General features: G+C 43.0%; 1 long non-coding RNA gene across 1 annotated transcript in view; it reads right to left on the bottom strand.

The window, feature by feature from the left end:
- Nucleotides 1-19,404, bottom strand: part of LOC143837859 (uncharacterized) — a 316,086-nt gene extending 296,682 nt beyond the window's left edge. Inside the window, exon 1 of the long non-coding RNA XR_013231122.1 lies at nt 18,973-19,404. This is a non-coding gene — a long non-coding RNA (uncharacterized LOC143837859). The remainder of the gene's footprint in view (nt 1-18,972) is intronic.
- Nucleotides 19,405-20,269: the final 865 nt, after the last annotated feature.

Raw genomic sequence — 20,269 nt, 5'->3', positions numbered from 1 at the left:
AGGAGTGTCCGGACAAATTAATAGTCTTAAAGATACTTTAAATGAAGCATCTCCCTAAGTAGAGTAGACTTGACGGACAGGAAATGTGTAAAGTGACTGAGTGGCTCCTATAGTCACTGAGAAAGTACATTGTCAAGAGATATAGATATTTCCTGTAGGCAACCAGCCTCTTCAGAGTGGAAAGAGTCCATCTCTTGAAATGGAACTCAGACAACTGGCTGTATGGTGTGCATAATGGTTTGATTTGTTGGTTACAGCTATAGGAACATTGGGAGATCAGGATGGTCACCTCTCTCTCGTGAGAGTTTGGTCATTGGAAATTATCCTTTTGCAGTGGAAGTCTTTGCCTCTGTTCCTGCCTCCTCCATTTGGGGATTCCTATAAACGGTCTTGGGGGTATAGCCAAAGAGTGGTATATCCAGATTGGTGTCTGGCTGCTGGACCTCACCACCAGGTGGCAAGGTGACCACTCAGCAGCTGGTGCCCAGTTGATTTCCAGGTTTTCCATGCCACAGTTTCCCCCAGCAGACTGGCTGGGGAATTTGGGTTCATTTGGCAGCAGGTGGGTCACTCATGCTGAATCCATCCCTGTGCTATACCAATCCTCCTACTGTTGCATTCAGTGAGGCCATGGCCACTTCTTTCCAAATCTGGCTTATGTCTTCTTGCTGCTTTGTCCACTATTGCCTTGACTTTCCCCTGGAGCTGTAATCCATTTTATGTCACTAAGCCTTGTTAACAGTGTGTCAAAATACTGCACCACTACCAAAAACTAACCATGACATTTGGGAAGTTGCCATCCATTTTTACCCTCTGGTGTATCAGTGTTCCTTGTATAACAAAGGAATGATGACAGCCATCACTCACCTATAGTTTCACAGTCCTATTACATCACTGTCATCACCACTGCTCTGCAAAATACATTTTTGTAAAGGTTGCTGCTTTGTGGTGGGAGAGAAAATTTAAAAACCTACTTTTGAGCCTTCCAGGTATTGCTGTGTCTTAAACCTATTGTCCCTTATCTGCATCTCATTGGAGATAATTATTTTACTTGAAAGGGTTTCTTCACAGCATGATCCAAACCAATCAGAAATCCTCCAGTTAACTGGATGATACTACAGTGTGATATAGTCAATCAGAATGGTCTTTCTTGGAACAGGAGAGTTAATGCACCCCTGTTGCTCAGGCAACCACCCTGGTCCTCTGTGTTTTGTCATCTGGGCAGTTCCATTGCCAATCATGGCAGGTTTTCCCCTGATCTCATGTCTGGTATAATTACACAGGATAAGCTTAGGTACTATGTGAATAGGTATATTTAGCATTTGATTCTTTTGTCATGATGTTGGATTATTTGCTCATTCATAAATACCACTAAAATATGTTTATGTGGCTTATACACTAAAGCTTACACACTATGGCAAGCAACTTTTCCAAAACTTTATAAACTACATTTGATTATCTCCCAACATGATTCCAATAAAAAGAAACAAGAATTATGATTCTGGGGATTCGACTTAAGATGGTGCCGTAACAGCTGGGCTTCTGTCCGGCTCTTAAGCCATGCTGAGGGTCAGGAGCAACCGCACCTGGCAGTCCTGAGCAGATACGCAAATCTCGCTCGCCGGTCGCCCCAGGAACCGGGAACGACATCCTGAGGGTCCTACAGATCCGTGGAGAGGGAGGGAGACTAAGATCTCCGGATCGCCGCGGCATGTGCTCAAGGTCATGATGGCGCCCTTGTCGTAAATAACTTTCTAAGCCTGAAACGACCAGCTGAACCTAAATTCTTCCCAGATCATCTTTTACCAGACTGACAGGAGCCGAAGTCTACAACAGTAAAGACTGTAAGTTTTCTGGCTTTTCCTTTTCTTTCCCCACAAGCTCTTCCCCCCCCTCTCCTCAACCAATTTACAAGTGAATTCTTTCGTCGAGTGAGAGGCTCCCAGCTAATTATACCCACTATCCAAACAAAGAGAGAGCTTAAGAAAAGAGAGACTTTAAAGTTTTGTTGGAGAGAATTCAGTGGGGGTAGCTGACTTGATACGGAGATCGACAAACTGATAATTTTGGATCGCTCGTGCTCCTGCGAGACCTCACGAGACTTTCTGTTTATAGTTTGTGACTGCCTAGAACTATGGAAAAATTAACTAAGGCACAGCTTTTCCATTTGTTATGCGAAGGGAACTCAAAGATACTGAAAGCAGTCAACAAGGTGGAAAAGGAAATCCAAAAGACCAGGAAAGGGCTTTGGGACAGAGCCGACGGTTTGGAAAAGGCAGCTGATGAGAACACAGCTCAGCCAGCAATACTTCAAATGAGAATTCAATGTCTGGAAGTTAATCAACAGGAGGGGGAGAGAGCTAGGGACGTAAAAATCCAAAGCACCTTGGAAGAACTTGGGAAAACAGATTTAAGGAAGGAAAGCACCGGAAACCTGGAAGTCTATTTAGAGCAGAAAGTGAATTGGATCAACAAAATAAAAAGAGTCTATTCAAAGGCGACAGCATGCAGGAAGCTATCAGGAGATATCTCTGTGCGACCAGAGGAAGAGATCCAGATTGATAAAGTATACAGAGCCTACTTAAAGGCGACTGCAAGCAAGAATCAAGCAAGAGACTTCTTTGGCCCTGACAGAAGGACAACTAGAAATACTCTACTATGGAAAAAAACACAATTTCATTTTCTGCGACCACCTGAAGGATGTGATGAACAGTGGAGCATTCTCCTGGTTTCCTGTGGGGAAGACAGCAGCAGTAACTTTTAGGACAGGACCAATATATGAAGGGAACTGACTTTATATCATCTAAGACAATAATAGAATATATTCTTATAATAGATTATACTCTCATATGTATCAACAATTACTCTGCTAAGAAAGATGGTAATAACTTCTAGATCAGGATCAATATGTGATGGGAACTGAATATGTATGCCAATATGTATGCCAAAAGAGGATGGCAAGCTATACTTCATATGTACTAACAAGACAGCAGCAGTAACTCTTAGGTCAGGGCCAATTTATGAAGGGGACCGACCTTATATCACTTAAGATAATAATAGAATATATTCTTATAACAGATCATACTCTCATATGTATTAACAATCATTTTGCTAAGAAAGATGGTAATAACTTCTAGATTAGGATTAATATGTGATGGGAACTGAATATGTATGTTAAAAGAGGATGGCAAACCATATCAGCTGGTCGCTTTTTTCTCTTTACTTTTCTGTAAATGCTTCATATAATAATAAATAATAAAATTATAGAAAAAAAAGATTTATGATTCTATCTCATTTTTCTTTAAATTAAAACACATTTTATTTCTTTCTCTGAAGATGCACTTCTACTGGCTTTTGGAACTGTGGGTGGATTTCACTATGTCCATCTGGAAGACTGCTCCCCTACCCTCCCTGCCTGAATAGTGCCAAATTATCTAGTTACCCCTTGAGGCAAAGCGGGAATTGGAGAGGTTTCCTTCAAATCCAAATGGTTTGGCAAGTTAACCTTTTTTGCTTACTCCAAATTGGGTTTCTGTAAGGACTGCAACTCATCTGGTTCTATAATGCTCCTTTTCCTTAGTAGAACAGCAATAAGGAAATGGAGGTGATGACATGAGTCAGTTCCAGGATGCCATTTTCAAGGATGTTTCAAAATAGGAAGTGACATCAAAACACTCTAGCAATTTTCAAATCTCTATCATAAAAGCTACAGAGGTCTCACCACCCCCCCCCCCATGTTCCTAGGGATTTCCAACATAGGCTACTGAGAAGTAGACCTAGTCCAGAGACTGAAATAGGCTCTAGCTAAAGGTCACGGGAACAGCAGAGGTTACTAGGATATTGGAAGGGCTAACTGACAAGCACCTATAAGTCTCCCGCTTCTCCACATGTAGCAAGTTGGGTGACCTTGGGCTCATCACAGCCTTGATAGTGCTGTTCTGCCTGAGCAGTCCTGTCAAAGCTCTCTCTTAACCTCACCTACCTCACAGGGTGTCTGCTGTGTGAAAAGGAAAGGAAGATGTTTGTAAGCTGCTTTGAGACTCCTTTGGGTAATGAAAAGCAGGGTTTAATACCCAACTCCTCCTCTTCATCCTCCTCCTCCTCCTCAGCTTCTTCTAATGTTGGAAAGAGATTTTCCATGTCAGTTTCATAAACTTGTACAACTCCAAGGGTGCTCCAAGGGTGCTGTACCAGCATCTCTTCAACCTTTAGTTGAATGAATGGCACATTGAGGAAAGTAATGAGCACAGTTATACAGGACAAAAGGGGTAATGCTGGCACTAATTTTGAGTTCAGAGCAATTGTGGAATTGTCCAAATGCCGATAGTTATAATAGGCACACTGTCACAAGTAAATCTCACAAAATTAGATGTGCTCTCAGTGATGCATCAGTCATTAATAAACCGAATTTAATCTACAGTTTGATTCCTTCTGTTTTCACTCCAAGGCAGGATTATTAGAGTTGGGGTAGGTGCCTGGGGAATAAGGAGGTTGGTGGTAGCTCAACAGGGATATGATGCCATACAGTCAGCCTGCCCAAGCTGCCGCTTCCCTCAAGGCAACTGATCTCTGTAGTCAAGAGATCAGCTGTAATTCCAGAAGAACTCTATGCTTCACCCTGAGGTTGAAAATTGAATTCCAGGGTGCAAGGACAAAGATGAAATATAATTATTTCTTTTAAAAAGCATGCAATGTCCGCAGTGGTTTGTTGGTCTTTTCTGGCAGGCTGTAGGGGTTTGATCCATCTGTTTTCCTGATCTTTCAGTTCCAAGATAAATGTTTGGTTGATATCTGGAAAATGTGTGAACAGGATGGTAGAAATGGTTATCACCAAACTCCAGATACATTGTCATTGAGCCACCCTTTATGCAAATATATATGAAGTGCCTTTGTTATTTAAATATATATATATATATCAATTTCATCTGGATTTGAGCAAAGCACTTCAAAGAAAAATGTTCCTACTCTATCATTTGAAAACAGCCATCATCCTTCAGGAGGAAAAAATTACTTCCCTTCCAGAAGAGTTGAACTGTTTTGTTGAAGTCTCGTTATGACATCAGTCACTCATTTTTTTGTTGACATCATTGTTCGTGAATGCAGAAAGCTTTACAGCAAGTCTCCTCATAGGACCTTTAATAATGTAGACATCGACCATTTCTTTTGTGTTCCTTTCAGAAGTTTTGATTGATTGTTGTTGTCATTTTGGCACATGTCTGCAATGACACCAGTCCTTGATCAGCTGTTATTTGATGAAGCATTAGTTTCAATTTCAGACACATTGACAGGGAGTTTCACAGTTCCTCCAATAGTCTCTCCACTATGTACATAAGTACTTGCAGATGATACAGGAAGAACATGGACACATATTGTGAAAAGTTCTCTGGAATATGAGGAATCTTTGGGGAAACGGTCTTGAATGTTCCTTGCCATCAGCAGGTGCCAGATTGAAAGGCAATTGATAATATATTACATGATTTGTGTTTCAATGTTTATTTGATTCTGCCATTGTATCTTGTGTTGTAATTCAGTAATCTTCTCATATTTCTGTAGCTGTTCACCTAACAGCAGCCCTTTATAAGTAGTCAGTTTGAATTACATTGTGGAAAGATATGTAAGTTTAGTATCAACAACTTCATATGTGGTCAGAAGATTCATTATTTAAACACATAGCTCTGTGAGTATGACTCTTCTTCCAAATGGATCATATATTATTATGTATTACATTTATAGCCCACCTTCCTCCTAAAACTCAAAGTGGGTTACATAAAAATATACAATTCCATAAAATCTCATAAACCCCCCTAATCAGTAACTCCCCTAACTCCCAAACTACCAAGGTGGCCTATCTCCATCAGTCATCTAACAAGGGGTGCTCTAGAGGTTGTATAGCATAGCCTGAGGGTGGCCTATTGCTCTTACTGACCTGGCCTCAACCATAGACCTGGTGGAAGAGCTCCATTTTGCAGGCCCTGCAGAAGTTTGTCAGCTCCACACCAAAATAGCCAATGGTAAGGTTCTTACAACTGCCCCTTATTTCTTGCCTAAAATGTTGAAGGTATGCATTTTAACCCTGACTAAAGCAAGCAAACTAAATACCAATGCCAAACCATGACTAACACACCAGTAATAGGGATAGGGTGATTTAAGTGATGATGTGCCACCACAAGCATAGAAGGAATACAAAGAGCTCAGAATTGAAAATTAAAAGTAATATGTGTTACAAGGAGAACTGATACAAAATATCCAGATGAGGGATTACCAAAGCTGAGTGAGCAATTCCAAGCACCAAAAAGGATGGGTCAGCCAATCCACTCAGGTGGAGAACAAAGGTAGGAATGTCAGAGCGGGAGTAGAAAAGAAGTGAAATTACAGCTGCTGACTAAGGGCTCCAATATCAGTCAGAAGATCCAAATATCACAGCAGAAAATAAATCCAAAAAGGGAGAAAATAGAGCCATGTACCAGACAAGAACTCTCCAAGTTGCAAAACATGGGTAGTCTTATAGGAGGCAAAAGGCATGCTTTGAAGTAGGATTCTATTCTCAGTTAATGGGGGGGGAGAGGATGAAGGCTTGGCAACTGTGAGGGCAGATATGGAGACAGGTAGAGTCTCAAATAGCTCTAGAAGGAGGCGGCACATTCATATCTAGATAAAAATGAGAAGTGAATAAGAAATCAGTGGCCCAAATAGGATCCTGGAAACTGGGAAAGTAAGTTGAGTGTGGGAATAGCAATTGAATCTATTGTGCAAGAGGTATATTGATGAGATTTTGGAGCCTTTGAGAAATGATCTGCAATTCTGCATGACATTTCTGCATGAGGTCTATCTCTTCCAGGCATTCAGAGGCTGCACATTCATTCCAAACCAACATAATTGAGTCAAGTATAGTTCTACTTTCTCATTTCAACCCCTGTCTTTTGTCTGTACTAGGGCACAAAACAGGAGTTCATGGTGAATATGCAGTAACAATATTGCAGGGCAAATAGTTCAGACTGTGGACAAACACAAACAATGATAGAAGAAATTCAATCAATCATATATGTGGCTCTTTAATCCCTTTGCTTCAGAAGTCAATACAGTGAATAAAATGACTTCTGGAAAGCCAGTTTAATTGACATTTCATCAGCATAGAACATTTACATTAGACAATATAGAAGAAGAAGAAGAAGAAGAAGAAGAAGAAGAAGAAGAAGAAGAAGAAGAGTTGGTTCTTATATGCCGCTTTTCTCTTCCCAAAGGTGGCTCAAAGTGGCTTACAGTCACCCTCTCTTTCCTCTCCCCACAACAGACACCCTGTGGGGTGGGTGAAGCTGAGAGAGCCCTGATATTACTGCTTGGTCAGAACAGTTTTATCAGTGCTGTGGTGAGCCCAAGGTCACCCAGCTGGCTGCATGTGGGCAAGTGCGGAATCAAACCCGCCTTGCCAGATTAGAAGTCCACACTCCAAACCACTACACCAAACAAAAGACCATACATTCATAAAACTAGGTGTATTTTGTTATGTTATTGTTATTATTTTTACTTCCTTTAATAGTCAATATTGGAGGAATGCCGGTCTCAAGCACCACAATGGAGCGCCTCCACTCTATCTTGAAGTCTTACTTTCCCTTTCGCTAGAAGAAACCATTCAATTAGTCATAAGATGCAATTACATAGCCATGTGTTCTCCCCCCCAAAAATATGACACTTCTTACTTTAAAGAAAGAAGCCAATTTTATACCAATACTCAGATTTAGGACACTGAAATCTATTGCAGAAGACAATTCACAGAAATTCAAACAAAATGTGAGCCCCTTCAGTTTTTTTCCCACTTATACTTTTTTGACCAGTTCTCTAATCAACTGCTTAGGAAACACAATGAGGAGGGAACCAAAATACCACAAGAGCTTGGCTCAGTTCCAACCATCAGGAAGGTTGGAAATGCCTGGCACCCCCAACTGGGCCATCACCAGCATGTGTCTAAGAGAGAATTTTGCTTGGGCCAACAAAAAGTATATTAAAAACTGGCCTTTCCTATCTCCATAACTCCGTCTTGGCAACTTCATATGGTTGAAGTTAGACAATCTAGTTTGAAGCTTCTGCCACCTCAAAGATATACATGGATTCTATTAGTACAAAGCCTGAGGCCTAACAATATCTTCCTAAAATGATCATTCTCTTGTGAGTGAATGGTTACCCACACAGATTTAATTAACAGCAGCAGTAGAGTATTCGCTGCCATAGCACTGTGTGGTAAATTACTAATCAGAACTGTAGGCATACCAGAGAGAACTGAGAGCAGAGGAAATGATGAGAGTGCTTTTATACAATGTGCAACAAGAGCAAGCTGCTTTAACATTTTTTGTGTAATAAATTCAGAAATAGGCTGGGGCTGTAAAACTCAGCAGGCTAGCAACTAAATACTCACTATTACATTATGCCAGCTGAATATGTGAACAAATAGCCTTTGTAATTACTTCATCAGCTATTGCAGGGCCAGAATTAGAGAATATGTTTTAGTTGGTTCAGAAAACAGGTGCAGCAATACAACTTGCTATTACTGTATTTAAAGGCCTCAGTTCTCTAGGTAGGCCAGTGGTTACTATCATTGCACCAATTCTGCCCTAGTTGCGGACTTGGTCAGTGATTTTTGTTGGCCTTGTTCTTCCATGCTGGTACATGAACTACATGTCCAGAGATGCTCCCCAACTCAAAACTTACACTACTGTCACTGCTGATAGAGAGCCTGGCAGCATCCTAGATCAGGGGTAGTCAACCTGTGGTCCTCCAGATGTCCATGGACTACAATTCCCACAAGCTCATGGGAATTGTAGTCCATGGACATCTGGAGGACCACAGGTTGACTACCCCTGTCCTAGATGACAACACAAGGCCCTTATCTGGTAAGCCAACTCTGGGCACAGAAGGAGGCACCAACTGGGGCCCAACACTGAAATGGATTAGAGAAGACAGCTGCCTCCACAGTCTCAACAGAAGCCAGGGTGGGTCTGGAGTAGCCTGCAGAATGGCAAGCCAAGACAGAATCCAGGATGGGGCCAAAGAATCTTGTACCAGGGCAAGTAAGCCAAACAACTTGGCCTGGGCTTGAAAGGGCCAGGGAAAAGCAGGGGTGGGAGACTTAGGGCTGGCAGTCTATCCCTCCCAAACCTTGGCATAAGCAATATGCCAGGAGGGTGGGCCCTTTAGGAAGAGGAAACATCCAGCAATCCAGTAGGAGGGACAGAGGAGAAGCAAACCATTGTCTTCCTTCACAGAGAGAGCAGGTATGCCAGGAAAGGTGTGGGGCTCTTTGGACTTTTAAAGTCAGGTTCCTGGGAAAGGCCAAAGAGGAGTAGAGGGCACAGCTCTGATGTGGCAAGAGCTACGGTCCAGAGGAAAACAGAAGGAATATGGTGGTGCAGCCATCTTTCCCCATTCTGAGGCCTGAAGAGACCAGTCTAAGACAGACAGCAAGACAACAGAACACAAGTCAGTGGAGCTGGAGAAGCAGCAGCCATGCTGTACACTAAGAGGCATCCAGATTCATCTCTTTTGCCCAATGTTTAGTTAATGTAGCTCAGCACCATGAGAAATGTTTCCTGGCACATTCCCACTGAGAAATGAGTGATGGGCTGCTACAGAAATGATCCTTCATCATCAAATTGTGCCTTAGGTTGCTTACCAATTTGCCCTACCTATAATTAACAAGCTGCCCCTTTCCTTTTTTCTCTAGTTATAGCCTAAACACACTACAAACCACGCCAGTTTAGGGTCCACATGGATTCTACATAAATCTGGTAAAAATGATCCTCCAGCAGACCAATTACCAGCCTGCCCCCCCCCCCCATTACAAATAAAAGTGTTCTGACTGAGCAGTGATATCAGGGCTGTCTCAACCTCATCCACCTCACAGGGTGTCTGTTGTGGGGAGAGGAAAGGGAAGGCGACTGTAAGCTGCTTTGAGCCTCCTTCAGGTAGAGAAAAGTGGCATATAAGAACCAACTTTTCTTCTTCTAGTTAAGATTGGTGGCTTCTAATCTGGTCAGATGGGTTTGATTTCCCGCTCCTCCACATGCAACCAGCTGGGTGACCTTGGGCTTATCCCAGCCTTGATCGTGTTGTTCTAACTGAGCAGACCTGTCAGAGTTCTCTCAGCCACACCTACCTCACAAGGTATCTGTTGTGAGAAGAGGAAGGGAGGAAGATTTTAAGCCACTTGGAGAATCAGTGAAAAGTGGAGTATAAAAATCAACTCTTGGGTCCATTCCGCACGACTTCAATGTTGCAAAAGTCTTCCAAATTGTAAACGCTACTAATTTGCAGTTATGCACGACATCACACACAATCTGCCACACTCCTGAAACCAATCCGCAAAAAGTGATTCGTTGTAGCGCTTAAAGGGGAATCCAGAAAAGTGGATTCACCCTCTGAAAAGCGCTACACTCTTGCAAACAATCTGCAACACTAGCGAAAAAGACTAGCATTCCCATTGTTGCGGTTCCAGCCAAGTCCCTCCCCCTGGCTCTCCAAATTTTTGGCGAAGCGATCGCCATTTTTTTTTCTTGGAGCGAGCAGAAAGCAACGAACCGGCGAGCCTTCATTCAGCCAGTGAGGCTTCTCCGGCTACAGTCCCTCCACAGAGCTGCTTTAAAGCTCCCCTCAAGTCATCAAGCACAACACAGCCCCGTTTGCAAGTTCCCTTTATTTTCGGCCGAAAATTGCGCCTGTGCACGGGAGGGGGGGGGGTTCAATTGGGGGAGTGTGGTAATGATCAATCGGCAGCTCACATGCCAGCTGCCAGCTAGATGGGTCTCTACGTTAGGAGGAATCAAGGAATCAAGGCATATTCACTGCAACGTGTTTTTCTTTTTTTTAAAAAAACTGTGCTTAAAGGGAAAAGGGCTTTTCGGGAGCATGATAACATCCGCCCATTTGCTGCTCATTTGACTGACGGCCAGGGGCGGGACAAAACACAGAAAAAATCGCTTCCTTTTTTGGCAAGACTGGAAACCTGTGGGAAACTATTGAAACGCTACTGGATTCCACTACAAAGGCAGGTATGCATAACAGCGAATAGCACTTTTAAAAATAGCGTTTCAGCTTGCAGGAACCAATTGGCAACATTGGTCCTTGTGCGGAATGGGCCTTGTTCTTACACTGGTTAAATATTTTCTTGGTGGCCTATATATAACCTGATGGATACATTAACTGGTTAATCTTTTACACCATTTTTAGAGTGAGTATTTAAATGGAAAAATGTTGAATTAATTTGACTCTTCAGTGTTTTATATATTTATGCTCTGTTTGTATTTTAATCCTGAGTTTTCATTAACAACTTTTAATGTTTTATGTTTTTATTAAGTTTTATTCTGCAAGTCACCACAGGCAGTTTCCCTGAGCAGACAGTTTTTCTTCTTCTAAATACAAACTTGAGATAGGATTCTGAATATCAATCATATATTAATAAGTAATATAAAAATAAAAATCTCATCAGAAGGTTGAGCTGATATAAATCAGAACAGGTCAAAACAGAATGAATTTTAGCTTGTCTGTTATTTTGGCAGATATATTTGTGTTGTGTGCATGTTCAATATAAGTGTAGGAGCCAAAACTGTACTGGAAGGGGTCTACTCTACACTGGAGGCTCACTACCACATCACTCAGCTTAGTGGTGGTGGAGACTGGTGCTAGCAATGGCCACCATGCAACAGGCCTGGCCCTGTACAACTTAGCAAGATCTTTCCAGGAAGAGGATTCCATGGAGAGGGAAGGAGGGAAATCCAAAGATAGAGGTTGTAGAGATTAATCTCTTTGGAGGAACGGATATCACATATTGGATGTTGGCTTAGGCATACTGTCGACCAGACATACCCAAAGTGGTTCTTTTGGATGCCATGGTAACTGCCAACATATTTTCTGGTGTTCTCCAGGTGTTTTTAGGAAATGGGTGGGGCCAGGTAGAGTGTTCACTCAGCAAGGGGATTTGATTGACTATATATATATTTTTAAAGATCTACACTGTGTTATTGATGTTGAAGTGTAACAATCATTTTGGGCTGGCTTCACCTTTTGTAGCAGCCATTTTGTTGCAGCACCCACCATGCCATGCCTGGATTCCAAATGTGACTGCAGGCTCAAAAAGAGTAGGAACCCCCACTTGAAACAATACTGCATCACAAGGGCATTTCTCTTATGAAAGATAGCCATATGCATTTTCCATTAAACAATTTTGTGGTGATTCCCTGTGATCACCTTGATAAGGAGAAGGACGGGACTTACATGGGCCGCCCTTTGACGCGGCGGCGGTGGCAGAAGGAGAGCGACGTCCTGCAGGCTCGGCAGGGGCCTCAGCGGCCCGTGTCACGTGCCGGGGGGGGCGCACACGGCCATTTAAGGCGGCACGCGGGGTTTCCCGGCCTCTTTGCGCCACAGCTGTTTGGCAGACAGCCAATGGGTTGTTCAATCTCCTGCGCGGCTTTTGAAACATTTAGTTCATTCTTGGAGTGGGCAGTGAGAGCCAAGGGGCAATTTAAGGAAATTGTCCACTATTTGGACGATTTCCTAATTGCGGATCCTGGAGGCACAGAAATGTGCCTTGACAGGTTACACCTTTTCCAACATGTTATGGGGGAATTGGGAGTTCCCTTGGCGAGTGAGAAGACCGAGGGTCCTGCATCGAGACTTACCTTTTTGGGTATTGAGATAAACACGATAACGGGCACTTCGAGGTTGCCGGAGGACAAACTGACTGTTCTCCGGGGCCTATTATCAAACTTGTTAGCAAAAAGAAAGTGTACCTTGTGGGAAATTCAGGTAGTTTTGGGACATCTGAATTTCGCATGCAAGGCCGTGGCACCCGGTCGGGCATTCTGTGCGTGTTTGGCTCACGCAACCCGGGGTGTTCAGAAACCAGCACATCATATACATTTGACAAGTGGCATGAAGGCGGATTTGCAGGTCTGGGAAACCTTCCTCAAGACGTTTAATGGGGTCGCCATTTGGCAGACCCCATGGGAATTGCAGGACACACTTCAGGTTCACTCTGATGCCGTGGATAATAGTGGCTTTGGAGTATTTTTAAATAATTGTTGGTGTGCTGAGCGGTGGCCTTTGGAGTGGTCAGCCACGGTCCGTCGCGACCTGACATTTTAAGAATTTTTTCCAATCCTTGTAGCCATTATGGTATGGGGGGAACTATTTTCTAACAAAAGAGTAGTTTTTGGTCAGACAACCAGGCTGTGGTGCGGATATTGAATAGACAGACATCCAGGTCTTCAAGAGTTATGCGGCTGGTGAGGCACATGGTTCTGACCTGTTTGTCTCGCAACATATCATTTTCTGCTCGACACGTGGCGGGAGTGCATAACGAGATAGCCGATGCCCTCTCTCAATTTCAGGAGGAAAGGTTTTATCGGCTCGCTCCCTTCACGAATCCAGAACCAGAAGTGTGCCCAGAAGAGCTTTGGCGGCTTGGAGTCGAATAGTCATCGATGGGGTCTTATCGTCCCTGGCACCATCGACTCGCCGAGCTTATGAGAGGGCTGCCTTGGGGTTTATGGAATTTTCCAGGCATGCTGGGAAGCATTCAGCTTGGCCAATGGATGAGGAGATGGCATTAAGCTATTTTGCTTTTCTCAAGATGCAGGGGCTTTCCTGCAAAACGTTAAGGGTCACACTGTCAGGCCTGTCATTTTACAGCAAGGCCTTAGGTTCCTGGGATCCAGGAAACTCATTTTTGGCTTGGTGGGCCATTAAGGGTTGGGAGCGGCAAACTCCTCCTGTGGCAGACGCCAGGAGCCGATTTCATCAGAACTTTTGGAATCCATGACGAAACAGCTGCCAAGTGTTTGCTTTTCAAAATATGAGGTTATTTTATTTAAAACAGCTTTCAGCCTGGCTTTTCACGGGGCCTTCAGGGCTAGCGAGCTGATTGAGTCATCATGTACCTCATGTAGATCCCGGGCTCTGGCAGTTACCGACATTGAGATTGGAAGCAATTGGGTGTCGTGTAATTTGCGAAAATCAAACTCTGATCAGCTGGGCAGGGGCTCCGTAGTCACAATACCGGCGGTTGACGGTTAAGGAGTTTGTCCACTCGGGTGCATCACCCGCTACATACAGGTTTGCCCCAGATTACCGGGCCCGTTGTTTATTCACAAGGACGGGAGGTGCTTGTCCCGTTTTCAGTTTATCGCAGTAATGCGAACGTGCATCGGGCGATTGGGTTTGCAGCCCTTATCATATGGGTCTCATTCGTTTTGAATTGGGGCTGCTACAGAGGCCTTTGCTTTGGGTAAATCTCCTCAACAGATTAAGCAATTGGGGAGGTGGAAATCTGAAACTTACAAGAGTTACATTTGTCCCATGCTATGCAATTAATGTCTTGTCTTCGCAGGTCTACCTCCTACAAGGGCATCAGTGATAATCGTGGGGCACAGCATCCCCTTTTGGGCCAGCCAATACGCATCACATTCAGGATGGGGTGACCAACTTGGTTTGGAGGAAGCCTGCACTATAAGATGGTCTGGACACCATGGTTTACGCTGGCCTGCATTACTTGAAATTGTATCAGTTGAAGTTTTCCGTTATAAGGTACCCGCTTTTCTAGTGATTCAGTTGGGTGAAAATGATTTGCCGTTTATTTCCGGGTGACAGCTTAGCGTGAACATCACCGCAGATCTGACCCTCTTGCATCAACAACTTCCTAAAACTCGATTACTGTGGTCAGACATGTTGGACCGTTTGACATGGTATGCGGCATCTCGGCCAGAAAAGGTTAACTGGGCAAAGCAGAAGGCAAATAAAGTTGCTTGCAAGATTGTTTTAGAGTTGGGTGGGGCGGTTATCCCGCACCCGGATATTACTTTTCATTTACCGTTTCTATATCGTAAGGACGGGGTACACCTCTCAGATTGGGGGTGCGACCTGTGGCTTGGGGATATTAGGAATGGGTTGTAAGAGTGCTTGTTTCATGAGGGTTGGCGGGAACGGGGCATATGAGCGCCCGTTCGGTGGCGTTTTTTGACCAGGAAGGAGCCTGTTTTGTAGGGAGTCCCATTTGCGTATGGGGCTCCCTAGAAAAAGGGGTCTCCTTAACGAGGCTGGCCATGATAAGGGTGCGACCTACCCGGCTGGCAGGTCAGGGGCCTGTGGCCAGGTGACTGAGGTAGCCAGTAGAGGTGGACGCCTGCTGGTCCTCAACAAGCCGCCTCCTAGGTAAGTGTTTCGTGTCGCGGTGTGACTTGCCCTCTTGGCTGGGAGCGGGACAGGGCCCCGAGCGACACAAAGTATGACATTCAAGCAGCCGGACGGCTGGGGGCATTTTCAGGCTCACTTACCTGGTCTTTGGGTGCCAACCCTCTGTTGAAGGGGGGGGGGCAAAATAAAGGCTGCAGCCATTTCAACGCCAGCAGTAGTCGCCTCTTACTGGTAACTCGCCGCTTGCTAGTCAATTAGAACATTTCCATTATAGTCTGAGGAAAGGAAACTTTCAGGATTTTAAACCATCTGAAAATGTGAGCACTGTCTAGCCATCTGGTTCTATGGCTCCTCCTTTCAAAGTACTAACTGCTACAACTTCATTTTGGAAGCTTGCAGTGATTTACAGGACATGTCCTCGAGAGCACCAAGGGAATTTTCTTTTTTAAATCCGTTAGGTCTCCCTACACAAGTTAGCATCTTCAACAAACTCTTTATGGCAAGCACTCACAGTGGAATTAACCCCACAACCTATGATGTAGTAAATTGTCTCATTTTGACTAAGCTCCAGACAAGGAATTCAGCATCCCAGATGTAAACACACTTTGTTTTGGGAAAGCACATCTCAAATAAATTGTGCAGTCATCATTGAACAGGCTCTAAATCCAAGCCTTCATGTCAATAATGTCAGCTATCATGATCACCCTTGATGGTGCCTGTTTTAAGAGTGTTTGCATTCAGAGGAACACAAGGGCTAAAGCTGTAAATGGAGACATTACAGGCAGGCAGTTTCATCAGCTTTCCTTTCTCTACAAGCAACCCATCATTTTCAAAGTATGATTTAGTCTTAAGTGCATCCAGCGTTTTAGTGTAAACAAAAAATTATTGCTTTGTGGGTAAAGTGAATCATTTGGAATACTAGCATTTCTTTGATGTAGCACTTGTTAAACACAAGAATTTACCCCCCAAAAAATCACATAGTTATTCCTATAAAGCTAAAATGTCAACTTCTCCCTAAATCATTTATCCATAAAAGCAGGTGTTTCATCAACTAATCCTTGTACAAGTCCACTCAGATCTTTGGGTTCAGAAAGGAATCATGTAAACTAAGACAGGCTGCAACAAAATCATCCTGTGATGAGTTCAAAGCAGAGCTTTCAAAATACAATCTTGAAGTTGATGCTAAGCAGATCAATAGATTATTGCTAAGATCCCCTCAGGGCTCAAGGAGTTCATGTTTTGAAAACCTTTCAAGAGAAGAGATTGAAAGCCTATATAATGAGGGAAAAATAATTTAAAGGGCTTACAGAGTCTCATCTTCATTAGCCTGGAACATCTAGAGGTGTGCAAAAATGGTATTTGGGGGAGTTTTAAGTAAACTGAACTTTTGAAAATAGGTATTTTATGATATTCCCACATCTCAATACCAGTATGGTATTTAGATTCAGGATTTTTCAGAAAACCTAATTTTTTTTACTCATTATACTCCATTATAGTCAATGGTCCCTGGAGAAGAGCCTAATGCTGGGAGCGATTGAGGGCAAAAGAAGAAGGGGACGACAGAGAATGAGGTGGCTGGATGGAGTCACTAAAGCAGTTGGTGCAAACTTAAATGGACTCCGGGGAATGGTAGAGGACAGGAAGGCCTGGAGGATCTTTGTCCATGGGGTCATGATGGGTTGGACACAACTTCGCACTTAACAACAACAACAACATAGTCAATGGTCTCCATACAATGTAAAAGGGAATTAATATGGGCAATCCTGGGAAACTGTTTTTTAAGTAAAGGCATCGAATTTACAGCATAGCTGCTCATGCCTCTCCTTATCCCCCTGTTACTGCACCATAAGACTGGCACTACAGGCTCCTTTATCAAGCTGCCTTGGATACACATTCTGGTCTATGCAAGGGCAAACCAGACCGCCATCACAAGGCACCCTGGGAGAACCAGGAGCCACGTTTGGCCCAACTGACTCAGCTCCTGAAATATGCCTTTCTAACACAGAAACTGAGTGTCACACACACATCTTTGTCAAGACAGAGCATCCACCCTTTCTGGCATTTTCCCCCTCCCAAACATTGTATGGCTAAACAGTGGCCAACAGACTTCTTTTCCAGTCTCATCCTGAAACTAAAATCCTTTATTTACCCCGAACCCCATTTCCTGTCCCAATATTAAGCCAGGTTGCCAAGCCTTTACTCACACTCATCAGCCAGACATTAGAAAATAGCCAGTTTCCTTGCCCCTCTCGCTTAGCTATTCCCTACTGCCATGTGTTTATTAACACACATTTCGGGTAACACTCCCTCCAGTTACAAAAACATTTGACCAGAGGGTCCAATTCCATAGGCCTCCAAAAAAGTGACTCATCCTCCATTTATTTTAATACAGGGGGAAACGTGTTAAAGGGGTTGTAATACCTTTAAGTGCCTTCTGCAAGCTGTGAGTTCACTCTGAAGGTGTTTAAATTCATAGTCCGTTTAAAAACCTTTTCCAAGCGATGAATGGATTTTTAAAGAGACTGTGACCCTTTAACTTCAGCTGTTAGGCAGTCCTGAATATTTGTGGGATTTGGGGGGCTCAGCTATTTTGAATAGCCAAAAAAATACCCAAATATATATTTTGACTAATAGAATAGCAAAACAAAATGAAACAAAAAATCCCAATAAGACATTTTCTGGCTATTTTTTCCTGCTCAGTTATAGCGTAATGCTCAACCATACTTGGAACTATCATGTTCTTAGCATAAAACAAGGGACAGCAAATCTGGAGGGACCATTTAGATCAGGAAAATGTTGAGTTGGTAAATAGTCTGTCCACTTTCGTTTGCTGCTGCCTTGTTGTGGCACCTTACAACTACTGTTAGTTTCGGTTCTTTGGAGTTTTTGTGGGTTTTTTTACAAATATTTTAGAATGCACAGATCTATTGCCATCTCATCTAGCTGCAACTCAGAAAAAGATAAAACTTTATGTCTAAAAATATATTTGAATTCTGGAAATTCTCCTGCAGCTTTCTTGTTACAGCTCTTTAAAAAACAAATCAGGCATGAATTGTCATATAGAAGGTACAATAAACAAAAGGAAAGAAGGTGACTTGAACAATCTTTCTAAAATAAATGGAGGTAAAAGGCAATTTACAAATCTATGTTGATATTTTAATAGCAGATGGAGTGAAGGTGTTTCCCTATGCCTTGAGTAATTGTTATGTGGAGACTGGTTTGGTACTATATCAACATTGCAAATTCATGAAAGGAGGTTTTCATTGATTTGGGGAAATAGTGAAATGGGCTTGAATTACCTTGGCATGCCAACCCCCACCCCAATGATAGACATGCAGATTTGTCCTTGGAGAAAGCAATGAGATGGTATGTACATACAAATTGTAATCAAACTTCTGATAAACAACCGTGGATTGAATCCTAACTACCATGGTGGAAGGCACAGATCATTGGTACCTAAGGTTGCCAACTACCAGGTGGAGCCTGGACCTTTCCTGCAAATACAACTGATCTCCATATTACAGAGATTAGTTCCCCTCGAGGAATGACAGGTTCTCTATGGTATTGCATCATCATAGAGCTTCCTCCCCTTTCTGAACTCAACTTCCCTCAGAGGCCACCTCCAAATATGGAGGAATGTCCCATACTGAAGATGGAAACCCAATTGCCAACAGTCTCTCTCCCCAGCAATCCCTTCCAGTCTCCAGAAACTAGCTTTCAGGGGTTGTGGGATTTGCTTGTATATAGCTCAATAAGCTACAAGATGTGGAAAGAAAAAGCAAAATTGCCTACCTGCTTCTTATTTACTTAGACACTTATGCTCCGGGGTCCCAAAGCAGCTTACTTTCTTATGTCATTGTCTATCTTATCTTCATAGCAACACTGTGAGCCTAAGAGAAAAGGAGCAGCTGAAGGTTATCCAGCAAGGTCATTCAGGAATTCATACCTGGTTTCCAAGATCCGAGTATTCACAGAGACTGACAAGAGAACATGTTTTTCTTTCAGGTTGCTAAAACAAACCTGAGCTCTTCATGAGAAGAAGAAGGATGGTCCAAAAATCAGAGTGAATTCTGACACTGGCAAAAGGGATTGCAGAACAATGCAGCATTTGTGTCAATCTACAGCAGAAAAAAAGTTCATGACCAGAACAGACTATATATGGGCTGCACAGCTCATTTCTCACAGGATATGCAAGGGTGTTCTGGGAGAAAGCAAAGAATCCTTATTTTCTCTGAGTGGGTCTAGTATTTTGCAATGAATGAACAGGGCTCAACTGGGAAACATAGAAGGAGGACAACTGGAAAAGTCTGAAGAGTTTCAATCTTGATTCAAAGAAAATTACCATGCCAAAAGCACACCACTCTGTAGAAAGCAGTACAGAGAAGGTGGAGGGGGGAGCTTTCACAGGCCATTGGGCATGCAGAGCTTTAGACGCTTTATTTTATAGATTGCTGAAATAACACTGCAGCAGCACAATATGCAAAGGGAAGTGGAACTCTGAGGGTCATTGAGCATTTTGAATTTCCCCACCGCATTACAATGACTGAAATCACGCTGGAGGAAGAAAAATAAAAAAAAAACCCTTGGTGCTGATTCTCTGTGAAAAACTCCCGTTGCTCATTGGCCCAGAAAATATTTTTCTTACCTGTGGTGGTTTAATAACCACTGGCAGAGCATTAAAGCACGACATAAAGTACTGTCTGGTTAAAAGAATTAAACCGACCAGCTCTAAAAACACTTCTTGCGTGCAGTTCCTGGCATGCTGCTTCTGAATGGATAATTCTCTCTTTACATCGACAAATAGAAAAAGAAGCCATGAGGAAGAAAATAAACAATATTCATGAAATTCAACAGTGTGTCTCAGAAAACTAAATTTAAAAGCACAAGAATTGTTTTGGTAGATATGACCAAGGAGGAGTGAGTACAGAATCCTAAAGGTAGTAGTTTACAGACAGAGCATGGTGACCTTCCCCCAAGCATCTTGGTACTCTGATGTGTACTTCCCCAGAATATGGAGGTTTTGTTAAGGTTAACAGCTATTGATGGAGTTTTATTCCATGAATCTTGCTATTCCTTTTAAAAAGCTAAA

Source organism: Paroedura picta, chromosome 5, assembly GCF_049243985.1.
Source record: "Paroedura picta isolate Pp20150507F chromosome 5, Ppicta_v3.0, whole genome shotgun sequence".
NCBI lineage: Eukaryota > Metazoa > Chordata > Lepidosauria > Squamata > Gekkonidae > Paroedura > Paroedura picta.
Note: the sequence above shows the minus strand (reverse complement) of the source record. Positions and strands in the feature narration are given on the sequence as shown.